At 40.2% G+C, this 22,178-nt stretch overlaps 1 protein-coding gene across 34 annotated transcripts in view; it reads right to left on the bottom strand.

Moving 5' to 3' along the window:
* Window positions 1-22,178, bottom strand: part of TTLL5 (tubulin tyrosine ligase like 5) — a 311,118-nt gene that overhangs the window by 100,892 nt on the left and 188,048 nt on the right. The gene's annotated exons all lie outside the window — the stretch shown is intronic.

The raw sequence follows: 22,178 nt of genomic DNA, 5'->3' as shown, positions 1-22,178 counted from the left end.
GCAGTGATGGTTGCACAACGCTGTGAAAAAGTGAAAGTGTAAAAGTGTTAGTCGCTCAGTCGTGTCTGACTCTGCTACCCCGTGGATTGTAGTCTGCCAGTCTCCTCCGTCCATGGCGTTCTCCAGGCCAGGATACTGGAGTGGGTTGCCATTTCCTTCTCCAGGGGATCTTCTCGACCCAGGGATCGAAACTGGGTCTCCTGCACTGCAGGCGGACTCTTTACCTGAGCCACCAGGGAAGCACGACATTGCAAATGTACTAAATGAACCGTACACTTAAAAGTAGCAAATTTTATTACATGTATTATTTTATCACAGTTGTTTGTTTTTTTTTAAGGTCTCTATTTATTTTTAGAACAATCTTATTTGTAAATCCTTCCATCTCCTAACACTTTTGGATATTCAACTCTGAACCGTCTTTAACTACCTAGTATTTTTTTTTTCCTTTTCCTTTTAGAATTATAGTGACCAGAAAATTGTACACAGAAGAAACATGAAGAGCCTCATGGTGAACTACCTTATCCCAAAACCTTGGTGAATGGGGCTTAGAGAAATAAACTAGTGCCTAATTCAAGAAACCTATTCATAGTGATTTAAATCATCATGTTATTCTTTCCTTTGTAAATATCCTTTGGTGTTAACGGTCATTCCAGTGGCAGAGATGCAACATCACTGGGGTGAGTTGACGCAGACCTTCCTGAGTCCTGACCTACCGGCCGCCCGGGTATTAACAGTCTGGGTCTTGGTGACCCCAAAAGAGCTGGGGGTGGTGGTGTGGGGAGCAAAGTGGGTTGTCTGCAGAGGCCAGAAGCCCGCATTCCTCTCTTGTCGGGGACCTCCTCTCTCACAGCGTGGTCATTCCGGGTCTCTGCTTTGGTTTCCCTGCCCCTCTCAAAGACACTCCAGACAGCTTGTTAAGGGAAAGTCCGTGTAGTGCACTCTGAAGTCCACAGATGGAAGGTTTTCTACTCGAGTAACCTCACCTCTGATAGGTCACATCCCTTGCACACTTCCTCCCACAGTTTGGCTCCCACAGTGCAGTTGCACAATTACACACTTTCGGCTAATCTTCCTGGAGAACAGCACCAGAAAGCTCAGAGCTTACTTATTATTAGCTTTTTTTTTTTTTTTTTGACATTTGATCTTCCTGATCCCTCCTCAATTACCTCAAGGTACCAGTTGCTAGACACAATCTTTCCCAGGGAGCTTCTGGAGATGTGGAGAAATGTGGAGACCAATGATGGTGTGTAAATAAAAACTCCAGTATATGGATAAAATGTTAATGTTATTCACAAAGCAAAGTGTTGAGTGGGAGTCAAACAGGAGTTCCAGAGTTCAGAAGGGAGGGGCCAGAGGAAACGACTATCTCTCTTCTGGATAGTAAGAGAAGAGAAAAGCTTACCAACCAAGATACAACAAATAGCGAACGGAACTAAAGGAGCTCTGAGTGGAAGGGCAGGCAATGGAGCAAGGCATCCAGGTACAATGAAAAGCAGGAGCAAGCCAATCCAATGAACACAGGGGAAGAGACATGATACTGCAGGAACTGCCTGCTGAACAACTCTGAGATCTCCATGCCAATTAAGGCAGGAATTTGAATGTAGAGTGAAATTATCACTTAAGATAACTGGACCAAAGGTCAGACAATTCATCAACTGTGATTCTGCTTCCATTCCTGGTCTGCTGGTTACAGAAGGTTCTAGCCACAAGAAGCAGTCCAGACTCAGGGATTCAATACTAAAGGTATATAACGATACAGTTTGTATTTCAGAATTCAGCTTATGGGCTAGCTAAATTGGTTTTATTTTCTAAAAAATGTTTTAGGGTCTTCTCTGGTGGTCCAGTGGCTAAGACTCCGTGCTCCCAAAGTAGGGGCCCAGGGTTCAATCTCTGGTCAGGGAACTAGATCCCACATGCCACAGCTAAGAGTTGGCATGCCACAATTAAGATTCTATACATCACATGAAGATCGAAGATCCTTCATGCCGAAACTAAGACCTGGTGCAGCCAGATAAATAAACAGATAATAAAATATTTAAAAAAATTGGTAACAGCTGGTTATGCCTGGAACCAGTGCTGTTACTATTATAAAACTGCTTTAATAACAAATATTCCTAGCAGACACTGACTTTAATGTCTTCTTGTAACCAGAGAGTCTTATTACGAGATGACCAGGGACAGAGTCTCAGGTGTATGGACATGAAGCAAGGGTCTGTCCTTGTATATGGGGCAGGACAGTAGGTAAGAGAAGATCACATGAGGGCCTTTGCATAAGAGAAGGCTTATCCATCCGAATGCACACACACTGGACAGGCTGCAACAAGATTAACTTTTTTTTTTTTTTGGATGGAAAAGGATGAATTTAATTCACCTTTTTATTCTTTTTTTTTTTTTTTTTTACTTTATTTTACTTTACAATACTGTATTGGTTTTGCCATACATTGACATGAATCCACCACGGGTGTACATGCATTCCCAAACATGAACCGCCCTCCCACCTTCCTCCCCATAACATCTCTCTGGGTCATCACTGTGCACCAGCCCCAAGCATGCTGTATCCTGCGTCAGACATAGACTGGCGATTCGATTCTTACATGATAGTATTTATGTTACAATGCCATTCTCCCAAATCATCCCACCCTCTCCCTCTCCCTCTGAGTCCAAAAGTCCGTTATACACATCTGTGTCTTTTTGCTGTGTTGCATACAGGGTCGTCATTGCCATCTTCCTAAATTCCATATATATGTGTTAGTATACTGTATTGGTGTTTTTCTTTCTGGCTTACTTCACTCTGTATAATCAGCTCCAGTTTCATACATCTCATTAGAACTGATTCACATGTATTCTTTTTAACAGCTGAGTAATACTCCATTGTGTATATGTACCACAGCTTTCTTATCCATTCATCTGCTGATGGACATCTAGGTTGTTTCCATGTCCTGGCTATTATAAACAGTGCTGCGATGAACATTGGGGTACATGTGTCTCTTTCATCTCTGGTTTCCTCGGTGTGTATGCCCAGCAGTGGGATTGCTGGGTCATAAGGTAGTTCTATTTGCAATTTTTTAAGGAATCTCCACACTGTTCTCCAAAGTGGCTGTACTAGTTTGCATTCCCACCAACAGTGTAGGAGGGTTCCCTTTTCTCCACACCCTCTCCAGCATTTATTGCTTGCAGATTTTTGGATCGCAAACATTCTGACTGGTGTGAATTGGTACCTCGTTGTGGTTTTGATTTGCATTTCTCTAATAATGAGTGATGTTGAGCATCTTTTCATGTGTTTATTAGCCATCCGTATGTCTTCTTGGAGAAATGTCGATTTAGTTCTTTGGCCCATTTTTTGATTGGGTCATTTATTTTTCTGGAATTGTGCTGCATAAGTTGCTTGTATATTTTTGAGATTATAGTTGTTTGTCAGTTGCTTCATTTGCTATTATTTTCTCCCATTCAGAAGGCTGTCTTTTCACTTTGCTTATATTTTCCTTTGTTGTGCAGAAGCTTTTAATTTTAATTAGATCCCATTTGTTTATTTTTGCTTTTATTTCCAGTATTCTGGGAGGTGGATCATAGAGGATCCTGCTGTGATTTATGTCGGAGAGTGTTTTGCCTATATTCTCCTCTAGGAGTTTTATAGTTTCTGGTCTTACATTTAGATCTTTAATCCATTTTGAGTTTATTTTTGTGTATGGTATTAGAAAGTGATCTAGTTTCATTCTTTTACAAGTGGTTGACCAGTTTTCCCAGCACCACTTGTTAAAGAGATTGTCTTTACTCCATTGTATATTCTTGCCTCCTTTGTCAAAGATAAGGTGTCCATAGGTGTGTGGATTTTTCTCTGGGCTTTCTATTTTGTTCCATTGATCTATATTTCTGTCTTTGTGCCAGTACCATACTGTCTTGATGACTGTGGCTTTGTAGTAGAGCCTGAAGTCAGGCAAGTTGATTCCTCCAGTTCCATTCTTCTTTCTCAAGATTGCTTTGGCTATTCTAGGTTTTTTGTATTTCCATACAAATCTTGAAATTATTTGTTCTAGTTCTGTGAAAAATATGGTTGGTAGCTTAATAGGGATTGCGTTGAATTTGTAAATTGCTTTGGGTAGTATACTCATTTTCACTATATTGATTCTTCCGATCCATGAACATGGTACATTTCTCCGTCTATTAGTGTCCTCTTTGATTTCTTTCACCAGTGTTTTATAGTTTTCTATGTATAGGTCTTTAGTTTCTTTAGGTAGATATATTCCTAAGTATTTTATTCTTTTCGTTGCAATGGTGAATGGAATTGTTTCCTTAATTTCTTTTCCTACTTTCTCATTATTATTGTATAGGAATGCAAGGGATTTCTCTGTGTTGATTTTATATCCTGCAACTTTACTATATTCATTGATTAGCTCTAGTAATTTTCTGGTGGAGTCTTTAGGGTTTTCTATGTAGAGGATCATGTCATCTGCAAACAGTGAAAGTTTTACTTCTTCTTTTCCAATTTGGATTCCTTTTATTTCTTTTTCTGCTCTGACTGCTGTGGCCAAAACTTCCAAAACTATATTGAATAGTAGGGGTGAAAGTGGGCACCCTTGTCTTGTTCCTGACTTTAGGGGAAATGCTTTCAATTTTTCACCATTGAGGATAATGTTTGCTGTGGGTTTGTCATATATAGCTTTTATTATGTTGAGGTATGTTCCTTCTATTCCTGCTTTCTTTTAAAGTGAAGGTTGTTTTTAATCTCATCAATAACAAAAGCACAGTCTCCAGCTCACAAAGAGAAGTTTCTTCAGTAAGTAGAGGTTTTTAGCAAAGAGGAAGGAATTTGTACAGTGCAGCAGTAGATGCATGCCCGAGTGCTCAGCGGCATAAGGCAGTGTGGTAAGGGCCATGAGAAGCCTGCTTGCCTTGAATTCCAGTGGGTGTTACTCAGACCTTGGTGTCTCCCGGTCAAAGCCCAAGACTTCGGGGTTTGCAATATGCATGTTCTGTCATTGCTGACATGGAGGATGCCAGCTACACTGTCACTCGGATTTGCCCCAAGTGAGATTATATATCTACATAGTCCTTCCATGGCAGCTACGAGTTGCTCAAATACATTTCCTACTTCCATCAAAATTTTGAAATTCCGTTATTCTCTATAAAGTTGTTTTTATGTTATTCTTTGCTTAATACTAAAATATTATATACATTCCCTATAAATAACTTCCTTATACTTTTATGTTATTTATAGAGTAGGATAAACAGAGTTAAAAGAGTTAGCTGTAAGAATGCTCTGTTGAATATTCAATTCGAATTCAGAGATTCAGAGTGAACTGTGCTGTATTTTGCCCTGACCACCTACGTAGCTAACAGCCAACAATACCGCAGGTTTCTCTAAACTGTTCTGTTTTACTAGCCTAGTCATTTAGAAGGTTGTCTTTCTTCCTTTCTTTAATATACTGTAGCACGGCAGGACTAAATGTTTTTCACCATCACTGCCCTTCCCACACTGTGTCCCACCCCTCCAACTTCGGGCCAAAAGGGCTGTATCTTTCCCACTGGTTTAATATCTGTTTCATCAAATGGATGCTGGTTGTCAGGAACTCGGAGGAAACTGGTAAAATACACAAGTCTTTAGCAAAGCAAAATCTCCTGAGCAGCCTGTTGCCCTCTTCATAAAGATATGCCTTCAGTGTCACGATTTCCCAAGAATAATATGATGTCTCAAAAGAGTATATAGGGTAGCGATGAACTGGAGGAACCCGACAGTTGTACAAACAGTGTGATTCCGCAGTCCATTTCCCCAGTTCCTTCCAACCCATCCAAGCAAAACCTGAGCAACCATGTACAAGGATGCCTCTGCCCTCTTGAGGGTGTTGGCAAGTGTGTTTTCATCTGTCCTGAGAATGGGGGTGTGGGATTACTGACATTTAATAGGTAGAGGTGCTAAATGCCCAAAACTATCAGGAAGAGTCAGCCCTGTACTGGGAAACTATGCCACTGATGCTTCTAATGAGAAACAATGTAAAGACTGAAGGAGGTGCATTTTGGAAAGAATCTTACTATTTCTTCACAAGAAAGAGTATCTACCCACTTCCATGACACTATACCCACTACAGACAGTGGAATGTCTATCTGTGGAATGTACAGATATTCAAGAACAGCAGAGGCTCCATTCTCTTTGCCTATAAATTTTTAATCTCAAACAAAGTAGTCATGACCCACAGTAAGTGCTGGAAAGGTGCTGCAAATGCCAAAAATCCTACGAATGAGGGAAGAGCTCCCAAAAGCTGTCCAAAGCAGTGCTGGCCAGGGACTTCCCTAGTGGTCCAGTGACTAAGACTCTGCACTCCCAATGCTGGGGGCCCAGGTTCAATCCTTGATCAGGGAAATAGATCCCACATGCTGCAACTAAGAGTTCACATGCTCCAACTAAAGATCCTATGTGTCGCAACTAACACTGGTGCCGCCAAACAAGTGAATATATTAAAATGAATAATTAGAAAACAAAGCCGTGCTGGACAGGATAAGGATGCTACATGATCAGAGAGGCATTACAAATAGTGTTGGGGAACCCCCTTGGCCATGGGGGTTATTTTCAAGGGCAAAATTGGTGTGATTCTGCATGGAATGTTGTGCGTTCCATTCCTGATCCTTCCCAGGGCAGCTGAGGTTGGGTCATATTCACAAAGATCAAATGGATAAGAAGAGAACAGACAGGGCACACTACTCCAGCTTTTATTACATTCAGCTTCTCTATGCTTTATTATTCTTAAACTTTCATCTGTAAAATAGGGATATGATAATAGTACCTATCAACATTTCATAGGGTTATCATGCAGATTAAAGAGCTAACACAAGTGAAAGTATAGGCACACAGGAAGAGTTACAAAAATATATCACCACCATAACTACTACCATTATAATTATTCTTCTCCCTCCTAAACAATTCCATTTCCCTGCTGCCCTATAGTTCTTTGAAGTATTATAGTATATAGAAACATAGATTTGATCATTTTCCACCAGAGGATTCTGTGTTACAAAGTTAGCACCATCTAGTTATGAATATTCATTGTGAGGTCAAATGTGGTCCAAGTTATTAATACTAAAAAGGAAAGCCTTGATGTACAGTGAATCCAAAGGGTTATTATAATTGTATTGCAATTCCTTATGTTGAGGACTGAGACAAGTTACTTGGGGAGGGCTGGATCCATCATCTCCTCTTCAATCCACTAAACAGTGAAGGTGGGAGACTTGCCTGGTGGTCCAGTGGCTAGGACTGCATGCTCCTGATGCAGCGGGCCTGGGTTCAATCCCTCGTCAGGGAACTGGATCCCACATGCTACAAAACTAAAACCTGGTACAGCCCATAAAGAAATAAAAATACTTAAAAAAAAAAAATAGTGAAGGGAGCACCTATATAATCTACCCTGTCAGGTAGTCAGTTTTTTGCTCAAACCTACTTTTCGGTCCTACATCAAAGCCAAACATCTCAGAGACTGAACGTGTGATCTATAAGCACCCATAAGTCTACCTTCCTCCACTCTTCACTGGTGATCTCAAACAGAGGACTTTCTGTTTATACTGCCTGTTTCTGACCTAACATTCTCCCCAGTTTTCTAACATCGTTTCCACCCCTATAAATATAATGGCTTCCTTTTTCTATTCTAGACAGTGGTCAAGGGAGAGCAAGAGTTAACTGGAGAGGCCTCTAGGGCTCCTTAAAACTCCCCACGGGGAGTCCTACCCTCCACTTTCAGAAATAATGAAATAGCTCTCTATTTTATTATAGCTCCTACATTCAGGATATATCTTGGATATAACCTCTCTTGAAAATAAACAAAAGGTTAAAAAAAAACAGAAAACATTTTAAAGTTTCTGATGGACTTCTGCTTCTGAGCAAATAGAAGGTCACTTATACCTTAACAAAAATAATAAGCTGAATACACTGCCAAATTATACTTATTTCAAAACCAACAGAATGTTGAGGAACAAAATGCTAAATGAATATAACCACAGGAAGTGACAAGCTCTTTGATTTTAGCCAGGATGGTCCCTGGGACAAGGAGGAATGGAAAGTGTCAAAGATGGGGCCTAAGGCTCTACCAGCTCAATTTCTGACAAGTTTGTAACGCCTGCACGTTGCATATTATTTTAGAAGCCCTAGCCACAGAACGAGTCTGTACCCACCCATCAACTCTTCCATCAACTTCATGGGGACACAGAAGGCTTGGCAGGGGTGGCGGTGTGTGCAAGGACTGATTAAAGTCCCTTTCAGATGGATATTATTCTTTGACCTTGACCAAAACTCAAAAAGTAGTATCGTCTAAAAGTTAGTAATGTAAAATCCGAGACCAAATCAATGAGCTTTTCATACTCTGTTGATCTATCTAGCATTTTGAATGGATTTTTTACCCATACAAGATTTTTGTAATATACAGCATTAATCTTTAGAAATACTGGTTCACTGAGCTATGCAGACCTTCCAAATGTAGACATATTTCATCACACAATATTAAAAAACTGTATCTGTTAGTATCTATCACTCCAATCTCACCAAAAAAGTTTTTAAGTATTAGGAAAGTGTCATATTCATAGTGGTCAATATCAGTTTTTCAGAATTCTTTGCACAAAAAGATCTTACTGGTGATTCCCATTCTGCCCCCCAAACCAGCCAGAGGTGAAACAAATCTAAAGTTACAACAAAGTCCAGACCCAGCTTAATTATCAAATTAGCTAACCCCTTCTTCCTCTGCCTCCTTTCCATACACTGGAAACCTAAGAAAAAGATGAGCATATTTTTTTGGGGGGGTGAGGCGTAAATATTATTTACTTACACCTATGGTTTTACCTAAAATGTCCAGCATACAACTAACAATTATAAAAGGCATGTAGAAGCAAGAAAACATGACCCATGAGAGGAAAGTCAGTAGAAGGACGCAGAGAGCTGGTACAGATGCTGGAGGTAGCAGACATGGACGCCAAAGTAACAGTTATAAACACACAAGAGTACTGGGCAAAAGATGGGCAACACCTATGAACAGATGGAGGATTTCAAAAGAGAGATGAAATCTATAAAACAAAGAACTGAACAAGAATCCTAGAGATGAAAAAAATATGAAATCAGAGATGAGGAGTGCATTTTGAACACTTAACAGCAGACTGGACACAGTAGAATATCTAATGTGTACAAAATTGAAATCCCAGTAGTTGAGGATGGAAGATGGGACAGGAGAAATATTTAAAGAGATTAGGGCTGGGAATTTCCAAAACTGATGGTAGACATTAACCTACAGACCTAAGAAGTTCAAAAAACCCCCAAGCAGCACACGTACAAAGAAGCCCATACCCAGGCAGATCATAGTCAAATGGCTGAAACAAATCTTAAAAGCAGCCAAGGTGGCGAGGTGCTTGGTGGTAGTAGTATTTTTACATATAAGGGAACAACAATGCAAATGAGCTGATGATTTATTAAAAAATGACAGCCAGAAATGTTATCTTTAAAGTGCTGAAAGGGAAACAAAAACTACAAAGTGCCAACCTAGACTTAAACATTTATATAACACCTTCAATCAATTCAATCTATTTGATAATTATGGAAAACTATACCCAATAACTTTAGAATGTGTGTTCAAGTACATGTGGAACATACATAAGACAGTCTAAATGCTGGGTCATAAACAAATCTGAATAAAAATGAAAAGATCCAAATCACATAAAGTATACTCTAACCAGAATGCTGTTAAATTAAGAATCAATTAGCAAAAAGATATCTAGAAAATTCCCAAATATTTGGAAATTAAATAGCATACTTTAAATAACCTATAGATCAAAGAAGAAATCACAAGAGAAACTAGAAAATGTATCGAACTAAACAGTAATGAAAACACAACCAAACAAAATTTGAATTGCAGTGAAGAGTCCTTAGATAGAAACATATAGCATTAATACTATACTGATTTTACACATTGATGTGTAATGCAAAATCAATGTCCTAAGCCGCCACTTTAAGAAGCTAGAAAAATAAAGCAAGTTAAACACAAAGTAAAAGAATAAAAAATAAAATAATAAGAGAAGCAGCTAATAAAGTAATTAAACAAGGAAGCCATTAGACTGAGGTGGCATTAATGCCTTGGCAGTCAACGTAAGCAAACCAAAATCCACCCCGGAGTCAACGCACTGACATTTGAGAAAATGCATTTAAGAACAACCAATCACAAACAGCCAAGTAGTCTTTTCCAAGTAAGGCAACCACTTAAGCTACAGCCAAATAATTTGCTTACTCTGTTTAAGAGTCTGCTCTGTTAAAAAAAAAAAAAAAAGCTTTCCCATTAGTCTCTGCCAGTGGAGCACTCCAAACCAATTTCAATTTGAGTGAAAGTATGCTAGTAGCTCAGTCGTGTCTGACTCTTCGCGACCCCATGGACTGCAGCCCGCCAGGCTCCTCTGTCCATGAGGTTCTCCAGGCAAGAGTACTGGAGTGGACTGCCATGCCTTTCTCCAGGGCATCTTCCCAACCCAGAGATCAAACTGAGGTCTCCTGCATTCTAGGCAGATTCTTCACCATCTGAGCCACCAGGGAAGTCCACTTAGTTTGGTGCTACCCAATTAAATTCAATGTTCGTTCAAATGAACTCTTTGAAAATTTATTAATAATGTACTTCAGTTAACCTTTTAATACAATGAAATAGAAAGTGGGTAAACAGGAAATACCAACAAAATCAAAAGATGCCTACATGAAAAGAATTGAAAATTGATATTCAAGCAAAGTAATCATAAGGGAAAAATACATACATTATTAATATCAGGAATGAAGAAGGGGAACATCATAGAGAGAATATAGATATCAAAATATAAGACGATATTATGAACAACTCTGTCAAATATTCAACAACTTGAGATAAACTGAAAAAATCCTTGGAAAGAAATCCTTTTTGAAAGGGACATGATGAGAGAAAATCTAAATATATAAATTTGCCTTGTAGTCAAAAACCTTAACAAAGAAAACTTCAAGTCAAGATGGATTCAATGAATTCTATCAAACATTTAAAGAAATAATTTCAGTCTTTCACAAAATCTTTCAGTGAAGACAAGGGAAACCTTTCCAACACATTTTATGATGTTAACCTCTCTCTGATACAAAAAAAAAACTTGACAAAAACATGAAAAGAAAATTACAGACCTATACGCCTGAACACACACACACAAAATTTTAATAAACTATTAGCAATTATAATCAATCTATCTGTCTCATATATAGGATATATATTATGATCAAGTAGTATTTATCACAAGAGTGATTTAAGGTTAAAAAAATCAATCATGATTTATCACATTAAGAAAACAAAGAAGAAAAATCATATGGGAAGATGTCAAATGCACCGGACAAAATTTACTTACGTCTATTCATGACAGAAACGCTCCATAAACTAGGAACAGAAAGAAAGTTGCTCAATTGAATAAAGGATGTTTATGAAAAGCCTATGGCTAACATGAGACTTATTGGTGAAGCACTAAGCATTTTTTCTCCAAGATCAGGAATAAAGGAAAAACGTTTGTTCTCAAAATTAGAATATAAGACCCAGTCAGTGTCATAAGAAAAAATAAAAATGCCATTATTTATAGATATATTTCCTTACACTGAAAACTCTACAACTTTTAATGAAAACACTGCACTGGAAAAACTAATAAATGGAGCAAAGCAGCAGAAATTAAGGTCCATTCAGTTCAGTCGCTCAGTTTTGCGACCCCATGAACTGCAGCACGCCAGGCCTCCCTGTCCATCACCAACTCCCGAAGTCCACCCAAACCCATGTCCATTGAGTCGGTGATGCCATCCAGCCATCTCATCCTCTGTCTTCTCCTTCTCCTCCTGCCCTCAATCTTTCAAGCATCAGTGTCTTTTCAAGTGAGTCAACTCTTCGCATCAAATGGCCAAAGTACTGGAGTTTCAGCTTCAAAATCAGTCCTTCCAATGAACACCCAAGACTGATCTCCTTTAGGATGGACTGGCTAGATCTCCTTGCAGTCCAAGGGACTCGCAAAAGTCTTCTCCATCACCACAGTTCAAAAGCATCAATTCTTTGGCATTCAGCTTTCTTTATAGTCTAACTATATATATATATATAAGGTCCATTAACAAAATACAAAATGGTGCTGCTGCTGCTAAGTCGCTTCAATCGTGTCTGACTCTGTGCGACCCCATAGACAGCAGCCCACCAGGCTCCCCCGTCCTTGGGATTCTCAAGGCAAGAACACTGAAGTAGGTTGCCATTTCCTTCTCCAATGCATGAAAGTGAAAAGTGAAAGTGAAGTCGCTCAGTCGTGTCCGACTCTTCGCGACCCCATGGACTGCAGCCCACCAGGCTCTTCCATCCATAGGATTTTCCAGGCAAGAGTACTGGAGTGGGGTGCCATCGCCTTCTCCGATTTTTATATGCTAGTCATACACAATTGAAATTTCAGTGTAATTATTACTTGAAAACGAAACTTTAAAAGGCAATATAATTTACAAATTCATAAAAATATACCAAATATCTCAAAATAAAGATACTGAAAAATATATAAGGTATATACATTGATTTTTATGAACATTAATGAGAAATCTTACATAAAACCTAAGTAAATATAAAGATATCCCATATTCTTGACTGATTGGAAGATTCAACATTGATAATATGTTTATTCTGGATTACAGACATTAGTTTTTCTCAGTTCACAATTTCCATCTAGAAATTTGTCTTGAAATTTTCTTTTATTCATTAAAGCCTACTTTTCTTTATACCCTTGTTCATAGTTATAAGGGCCATTTTAAAATCTTTGTCTGTTAAGTCTGTCATTGGAGGCTTCTAAGGACTGCGGTTGGAAAGAGTTGGACACAACTGAGAGTGCACGCATACAAAGAAAGAAAAGGGAATCACTTAAGATCAGGACTGATTCATGAAAAAATCAGTCATACTAGACTAACCTCAACATTCAAGAAACTAAGACCATGGCATCTGGTCCCATTACTACAAGGTGAAGAGATGGGGAAACAATGCAAACAGGGACAGACTTTATTTTCTTGTGCTCCCAAATCACTGCAGATGGTGACTGCAGCCATGAAATCAAAAGATGCTTGCTCCTTGGAAGAAAAGCTACGACCAACCTAGACAGCATATTAAAAAGCAGAGACATTACTTTGCCGACAAAGTCCCTGTAGTCAAAGGTATGGTTTTTCCAGTAGTCATGTATGGATGTGAGAGTTGGACTATAAAGAAAGCTGAGAATTGAAGAACTGATGCTTTTGAACTGTGGTGTTGGAGAAGACTCTTGAGAGTCCCTTGAACTGCAAGGAGATCCAGCCAGTCAATCCTGAAGAAAATCAATCCTGAATATTCATTGGAAGGACTGATTCTGAAGCTGAAAGTTCCAATGTTCTGGCCACCTGATAGGAAGAGTTGTCTCAGAAAAGACTTTGATGTTAGCAAAGATTGAAGGCAGCAGGAGAAGAGGACAGCAGAGGACGAGATGCTGGATGGCATCACCGACTCAAAGCACGTGAGTTTAAGAAAGCTCTTGAGGATGGTAAAGGACAGCGAAGCCTGGCATGCTGCAGTCCAGGGGGTTGCAAAGAGTCGGACACATCTAAGTGACTAACAGTTTCTTCTCAGTTTCCAGGGAAGATGAGCAAGTGGAGGGAAGTCAGGAATGGCAGAACTGTGGAATAGGTGGCGTTTCCAGAGAGGCTCAAAGCATTGGAGGAGCAGCCCTGGACGGCGAGTCAAGGGGAGCCCGCCAACACGACACTGAGTGAGAACAGGTGCTTCAGCCCCTGAAGGGCCACACAGACTGGTGAGAAGCTCTAAAGAAGTGAGAGACACGTAAGGACAGTGACAGTAATGGTGGTGAATAGCTGAAAGGCAGAAAAAGTCACGGGCTCTGGAAGCTTGCACCGGAAGATATGCTATGAAATTAAAAGTTACATACAGTCACGAGGTCAGCGATAATTAAGTTTAGCACTAAAATGACATAGTGTAAGTCTCCAAGAAAAAGTCTGCTTACAAAAGGCTTCCATTGAATGACTGAGAGCTATTTTCATTAGTGAAAGAATAAAAGTCAAATTGCGTGCAGATATCAATTTAATAAATACAGAAACTGTCTAGTAAGTCTTAAGGCTTGTTAGTAACTGCTGACTAGGAACAGTAACAGCTGGCCACATGAAATTTGTGCCTCAAATTACTTAAGTGGAATGAATTAAGAGATTGTATATTCACGGTGACAGGTGCCTTACTTGGAGAATTTTTGTTTTGGAAAATTATTTTAAAAGGTCTCTAAGAATGCAAGTGCTGAAGGCTAAAAGTTTATTTTTTTACCTTTGAGTTTGCTCCCTAAGATAAGACTAAACATTTTTTTTTTCCTCCTGTTTTGCATCTATGGAGTTATATTGAGATGGTTCTTTTGTAGAAAGAGCTGAAGTACAATAAAGGCAGTATGAGAGGTACAGAAAAGCTCAGAAACTGTCTGGAAGAACTATGCGAACTTTTGATGACCTATATGCTAGGTCAAAAAGCACAGAACTATATGAAATTATAAATGCAGGCTGATCTTCCTGCTTGAGAACAGGATGAAAAGCTTAAAAACCTTTAAATATTTTGTTTATTTGAGAGGATGAAAGGCTCTTGGGAAAGGATTAAAGAAATAATCCAAGAAAGAAGGCAAGAAGAAATAAAAGGCTTTGGATGCTGGAAAGGAATCAAAAACCAATGCAAGAGCTGGGTGGTGAGAGAATTCTAGAGGGAGAGCAGAGTCCTTGTGCCCCTGGATCCGCCCCCTAGTTCCTCAAGTGGATGACCCTCAGGACAGGCGCAGCACAGCTTGGTGAGCAAGAGTTGGGCTCCTGAACAAGACTGCTAGGTTCATATCCTGGTGCTACCACTTAAAGCAACAGGCTCAACATCTCTCCGGGCCTTGGTTTCCCTGGCTGTGAAATGGGAGTAAAACTCAATTTCACCTCTCACAGGACTGGTTCAAGAATTAAATGTAATAATCTGTCTAAAAGCATTGCACAAATGTCTGGCACACACAATAAATGCTCAATAAATGTGAGCTGCTGTTATTAACATTCTTCCTGTGGAAAATCAACCCAAACCTTTGCGAAAACAAGCAATCAGGATGCTAAGGTGTGAGCGATTCTACTACTTCTCAGAAGGAAGAGGAGCAAAGAAGTATTTGTAATTTCCTTACTGAGTACTGTGTCCACGTGGCTTAACCTGGGTGATAAACGGGGGAGTCAACCTATGGATCTGAAAAAAGAAGGACTCAGGAGTCACTCAGTGCATGCGAGCTGGGCCTCCCCAGCTACAGACAGCCACTGCGTGGCAGCCCCCACCTGAGGTCGCTTCCTCATGATGGAGACCTTGCTGCTCCAAACCAAGCCAGTGGGAGAATGCTCTGACCACAGGCAGGGTGCCGCCCCTGCAGGGAAGTGGGTGTTTACTAATAATGCCGTTAAGGGAGGACAGCTGTTCAGGCACTGACGAATGATGGAGATTATCACCACTCTCCTTCCCCTTCCCCACTTCTGTTAATAAAAGCCTAAGTTATCAGCACTGGCTATATATAGTACCTTTTGCAAAAGCATTTTTTTTTTTTTTAAGGAGCAAAACAATATACTCACAAATGTCATAAACCTGAAAAACACAAAAAGCAAAAAACAAGTCACCTATCTGCACTCCAACAACCAAAGATGGCTACTATAAACATTTCGTCAACATCCTGATATACATAATTTCTCTGTATTTCCCCACACAGAATGAGTGTAGTATCTGCTTCATAATCTGCTCTTTCAATTTGGCAATAGGTTGTGAAAAACTTCCTACATGATAGTTCTGGCTTTGGCAGTTCTTATTCAATGGTTAACTTCTATTATACTTAAAGTCAATTTAAACCCTTCAGCCTTCTTCACTTGAATTTCTGAAACCATGTACAGCTTTATGTTTTTTGTTATTAAATTCCATGAATTAAACTCATCATTCTAACCTGTTTAAATCATTGTGAATTCTGATCCTGATCCAAAGTATTCAGTATCCCACTGTATTTCATGTCATCTGAAAGTAAGTTTAGTATGTCTTCTAGATATATAAATGCCTAGTAGGCACCTAAATAAACATGAATGGACAAATTAATTCATTAATTAATAATGGTGGCCTAGTGAGCCAATCACAGAGACTTGGATCTCTGTCTTCAGAGACTTGGTTCTCAAACTAATTTGCTGTTTGGGTATAGCTGCTTATTTAGTTACCACGGATTTCTAATGATAGTATTATCATGCTCACATTTCTCTTTTGTGCTCACAAGATTTCATTATGCCTTGTTGAAATCCAGTTATGGTAATTCTTTTTTTTTTTTTTTTTTTGTCTCCTTCTCTTTCTCAAATAATTCCATCATGAAGGAAAATAAGGTTAGTCTAGCATGACTTATTTTTTTCATGAATCAACAATGCTAGACTTCAGTGATTTCCTTTTCCTTCTTTTCATGCGTGTATGCTCAGTTCTGTCAGATTCTTTGCAACCCCTTGGACTGTAGCCCGCCACACTTCTCTGTCCATGGAATTTTCCAGGCAAGAATACTGGAGTGGGCTGTCACTTCCTCCTCCAGGGGATCTTCCCAACCCAAGGATCGAACCTGATCCTCCTGCATTTCCTGCACTGGCAGGTGGATTCTTTACTGCTGAGCCACCTGGGAAGCCTCTTTCCTTCTTTAAGGGCTGCCAAATCACTGGCTGGCCTGAAACTGACATCTCAGTTGCCAGTTTATATATTCAGCATCTAATTTATTTCTATCTCTTCCCTTCTGTTCCCAGAGTATGAGCTCTTTCATTGCACATGAAATAATATGCTGAATCATAATCACAGGACTAGAACTGTAAATTACAAATTAGTAATCATAAGAACTATTCCTCTTTGGACATAGTAATTCAATTATTAAGTAGAGAAAATAAGATCAGTTCAATAGCTTGACCCTTGTGAGTTTCATTTTCTTTGAGGAATAAAGGATTTGGATAGGATAAGATGTGCCCTGAAAAGAAGATAAGGGTTACTCATATCAATTAAATACCAATTGACACCCTAAAAATATATCTATCACCTATTGCTTACTATGGGCTTCCCTGATAGCTCAATTGGTAAAGAATCTGCCTGCAATGCAGGAGACCCCGGTTCAATTCCTGGGTCAGGAGGATATACTGGAGAAGGGAAAGGCTACCCACTCCAGTATTCTAGCCTAGAGAATTCTATTGACTGTGTAGTCCAAGGGGTTGCAAAGAGTTGCACTGTTTACTACACATGCTGAAAGTGGAAGCAAGACAACATATTAACATAAGGTGGCTAAAAATCAATCAGAAGAGAAGAAAAAACAGCAAGACTCAAGGAGATTAAGAACATGAGCAGGATCCAAGTAAGATACATGCTTTGAAATACAGAATTACAAGCAGCTGAGCAGGGAGGTTTCTGATCATTCATTCAATAAGCAGATATATAGAAAAGGAAAAGCAAACAGTAGTGATGTCTGAAAAATGTCTAGGGGGGTTATTCTGGCTAACTTTAACTCTGGTTTTATTAATACTGTGTGACCATGACATACATGTGGGAAGAAGTATCCGGTCAAAAAGCTAAGAGCTGATATTCCTGCCCTTTTAAAGTACAGTGAGATCCCAGCCAGCTGGACTTGACAATGGATTTAGAATGTGAACCAGACTTCTGCTGTCTCCACACTCGTACCACTCCATGATTGATGGAATGATCCCCAGGAGGAGGAAATTAGGACAACGTTGGATTTCTCAGTACATCTGGCAGAAAATCTGGGGGCAAGTTTTACGGAACACAAGACTGGATATAAAACCAACCCTTTTAAAAGGTTAAGTTCACAGCACTGTTCTAGAAGACAACTTAGAATTCTGGGAGTCAGCCGGTTATGTAGATGGTGACTCCTTAGTCCTGTATCTGTTACCAGTCTGGATCTGCAAAGACAGATGGACCCTTAGCCTGATTAACAAGAAATGTCTTTGATTCAGCTCTTTACTTTGGCATAACCAGCATACCACATGAAGCCTGAAAAACGGAGCTGTGAACTAAAAAAGAAGTGAGCAAAGGATGACCTTTAAGAAAGCCAAAAGAGAACTCCCTGACACCAGTTCATTCAACAAGGAAGACTGAACCCAGCTCAGAAGGATTTTTTATCAAATAAAGGGAAAAGTCTGATGCCTTTGTGACAATACAGGTACACACGAGCACAGCTGGCCCTTGTAAACTTGGACCACCATCACCTAGCTTTCCCAGCCTGCAGAGACAAGCCAGGAAAAGTCTTCAAAGTGAAAGCTAATGTGCAGATTGTCTAGGGCAACTGACACGCCAATTTCCAAGAATTTCTACATTGAATTGTAGCTGGGTTCAAACCTAGTGCACACAAAGAGCTTACAAAGTGTCACACATTTAGAATTCCTGCCCCATCACATCAGTTAGGGCTCCTTTCATTTCTCCTCTTTTCCCTGGGAAGCAAAACAGCAGGCGGCTTAGAACAGTCACGTCCACAGTTTTTCTGGCTTCAATAACCTGTCTCTGCCCCCTTTCTCAATTGGCCAAGGGAAACGGGAGACGGTTCCAGAACTCCACCTTCCTTCCTTCCTTTCCTCTTCTTTTTCATCATCCTGTTTTTTTTTTTTAACCTTCTCTACCTGTTCTTTTCCTTTCTTTATAAATAATGATTATTTTTATAAAATAGGGAGAATGCTGGGGAAATCACAAGGAAGGAGATTTTCTTTTCAAGCCATAGGGCCAAAGAGGGGAAAAGAAAATGTGTGTAACAGTCAAGACTTCTTACTGCAGTGTGTGTGTGTGTGTGTGTGTGTGTGTGTGTGTGGCCACCTACCAAACTATGGAAACAACCCTTCATTGCAATAGGAATTCATCAAGTCCATGGCAAGGCTACAACAGCACCTGCTTCTGTTGTGTCACGACAAGTATACTGAAATTTGCTATCCTCAAGATTTACTGGGGGGGTTTCGTTCAAGGTTACCGCTGCCATGAAATGCAGGCACCTACCTCCGGTAAGATCAAATCATTAAAACTCACTATCCTAGTCCTCAGCTGCTTACACTGAATACTAATTTCTTACCAGCCCCATGGGAGGCAGCAATAGCATACAATAGTGGTTCTCAAAGTGTGGTCCCTGGACCAACAGCACAGCATTATCTGGGAACTTGTTCAAAGCGAAAACAGCAGCACCTCACCCCAGGCCGACTGGAATCAGAAACTCTGAGGCTGGGCCCAGCAATCCCTGTTTTAACAAGCCATTCAAGGGATTCTGGCCCAGTGGTTAAGAGCACAGACTCTGCTGCCACTTGTTGGGGTTTGAATCCTGACTGCCAGTCACCAAGGTGTCATTTAGGCCAAGTCACTTAATTGTTCTGTGCTTGGTCTCCATCTGTAAGATGGAAACGATAACGACTTATCTCACAGAGGATCTGTGAGCACTAAATCAGCTACTATGTGTGATGCTCTGAGAACAGCTGCTGGCACAGGATAAATGAGTTAAAGCACATACAGCATTTAGGGCCTGGCAATTCATAAGCAATACAAGTTACCATTAGCTACTCTTATTTCTTGTATATCATCTTATTGTTGACATTCACTGGGATGTAACCTGAACTTCTCACAAATCAACAGGCAGGCAATATTCCTATATGGTAAATTGCATCCTCTTGTTATAGAGAAGCTAATCACTTGTAGTATGAAAATGATAAAACCAGGAATACAGAATTCGTATTTTAGGGGTGAATCAAAACTCTTTAGAACTCAAATTCCAGACATTACATTTGCTGATGAAGAAATGTATGATTCATTTCTGTGTCTGTCTATGGCCAGATTCCCCACACACTGAGTCCATAAATGGTCTGGAGGCTAAAAGGGACATGTTTCTTTATCTCTACTTCTTCTCTACATCCTCTTCATGATACTATGGTTTTTCCCCTCTGCATTTGACCTTAGCCAAAAGTCCAAGAAGTGATGGTTCTCTTCCATAATACTGTAGCTGTTAAACATGTGTTGGTTAAACCATAGCTAAAATGGCAAATCACATTTATAAGATGAGTCGAGCAGCACCTGTGTGATCAGGCCATTGTGAGAAACCAAGAAGACCAAAAAAATCTACAACTTCCGTCCCCTAGAGTCACGCCATTGCCCTTGTATGAATTACCCACCATTACAACCAGCCATGTTAATCTGTCCCAGCCACTGGTTCTAATCTGTGACAGAAATTAAGTTATATCCAGAAGAATAAGCATACAAAGGAAACAAAAAGTTAATCCAAATTGTAAATGCCATACACTCAGAGTTAGCTTCTTTAGTCTATTGATGCTTTCTGCCCACATACAAAGCACGACATTAGTGTCTGATAAAAGTAAAAGATAGTACAGATTCACAATGGTAAAGATATCTGTAATGCTGAACTGTAACATTCCAGCTACTACATTTGTCTTCACGTTTGTCCACAGGAATACTGTTTCTTACATTTAATCAGTGATAGTTTATTTTCAGAAATATTTCCACCTCTCCTTTGCACCTTATCATCACTAATAAATGGGTCTAGACCAGCCTGGAATGCCACTGTGAAAAGACTGGTATTGATTTTCCTGTTCCCACAAGTGGGGAAGGTCAAGCGATGAAAAGAACATAAACTTTCACATCAGAAAGAGCTGCATTGAGGCTTCCCGCGTGGCTCAGTGGTAAAGAATCCGTCTGACCATGCAGGAGACATGCACTCATCCCTGACCTGGGAAAATCCCACGTGCCAAGGAGCCGCTAAGCCTGTGTGCTGGAGCCGGGGAGTCAGAGCTCCTGAGCCCATGCGTCAAAACCACCGAAGCCTGCACCCTAGAACCTGTGGTCAACAGAAGCCACTGAAATGAGAAACCCGCACACGATAACCAGAGAGCAGCCCTCACTCACCACAATTAGAGAAAAGCCTGCGAAGCAACAAAGACAGCACGGCCAAAAATAAATATATAAGAAGAAAACTGCTTTCAAAAGAAAGAAAGAGCTGAACGCACATGTTAACATTTCTAAGGCTATGTCATTACCCATTTTACAGCCACGTTTTCAGGAGTAAACAGGGTAAATCATACAAAGCACAGGATCCAGCCTGAGCTGGGCACTCAGGGAATATTAGTCCCTTTCTCCTTCCCTTCCTTTTGTTCTTCTCTTTAACAAATGGTAGAACAGAATCTCAATGTTTCAAAATAAGGGAGAAAAATTTCTGAATTGATAGCACGTTGTAGGGTGATTTAAGCAATATAAAAATCAATTTAAGGACTTCCCTGGTGGCCAGTGGTAAAGAGTTCTGCTAATGCAAGGGACATGGGTTTGATCCCTGGACCAGGAGGATCCTACATTCTTCAGGGCAGTTAAGACCTGGGTCCCACAACTACTAAAGCCCGAAGGCTCTAGAGCAGGGGTCCCCAACCCCCAGGCCTTGGACCAGTAGCAGTCTACAGCCTGCTAGGAACTAGGCCACACAGCAGGAGGTAGGCAGCGCCCCATCACTCCTCACCCCTCGCATTACCGCCCCAGTAAGACCCACCTCCAGACATCGCGGAAAAGTTGTCTTCCATGAAACCTGTCCCTGATGCCAGAAAGGTTGGAGACCGCTGCTCTAGAGCCACGACTACTGAGTCCGCGCACCTAAAGCCTGTACTCCGCAGCAAGAGAAGCCACAGCAATGAGAAGCTAGCACACTGCGACCAAGAATAGGCCCTGCTCGCTGCCAACTAGAGAAAGCCTGCATGTAGCAATGAAGACCAGCACAGACAAAAATAAAATAAACAAACATTTTTTTAATCAATTGAAAAATTAATACATGCTGACCATAAAAATACATACGTACTGACAAGAGTAAAGGAGGAGAAAAAAATGTCACCCACAGTCCCATTTCACGTGGTGAGTACTCCGGCATGTTTCATGCCAGGCTTCTTCCAGCACACTGATTATGCTGTCCTGTTTTTATCATTTAATGTTAACGCCAACACGCTGGATATACTTACTTATGCACTTTTAAAACATGTGATTTTTTTTTTTTTAATTAGGGAAAAAACTCCCACCTTTCCCTATACTCTGTATGCCGCTGTGCTGGGAATAGGACACTGGCTTTAGAAGATAAGAGGAGGGAGCCACTTCCCACAG

The sequence above is a fragment of the Ovis aries genome, chromosome 7 (genome assembly GCF_016772045.2).
Source record: "Ovis aries strain OAR_USU_Benz2616 breed Rambouillet chromosome 7, ARS-UI_Ramb_v3.0, whole genome shotgun sequence".
Lineage (NCBI taxonomy): Eukaryota > Metazoa > Chordata > Mammalia > Artiodactyla > Bovidae > Ovis > Ovis aries.
This window is presented reverse-complemented; position numbering and strand designations above follow the sequence as displayed.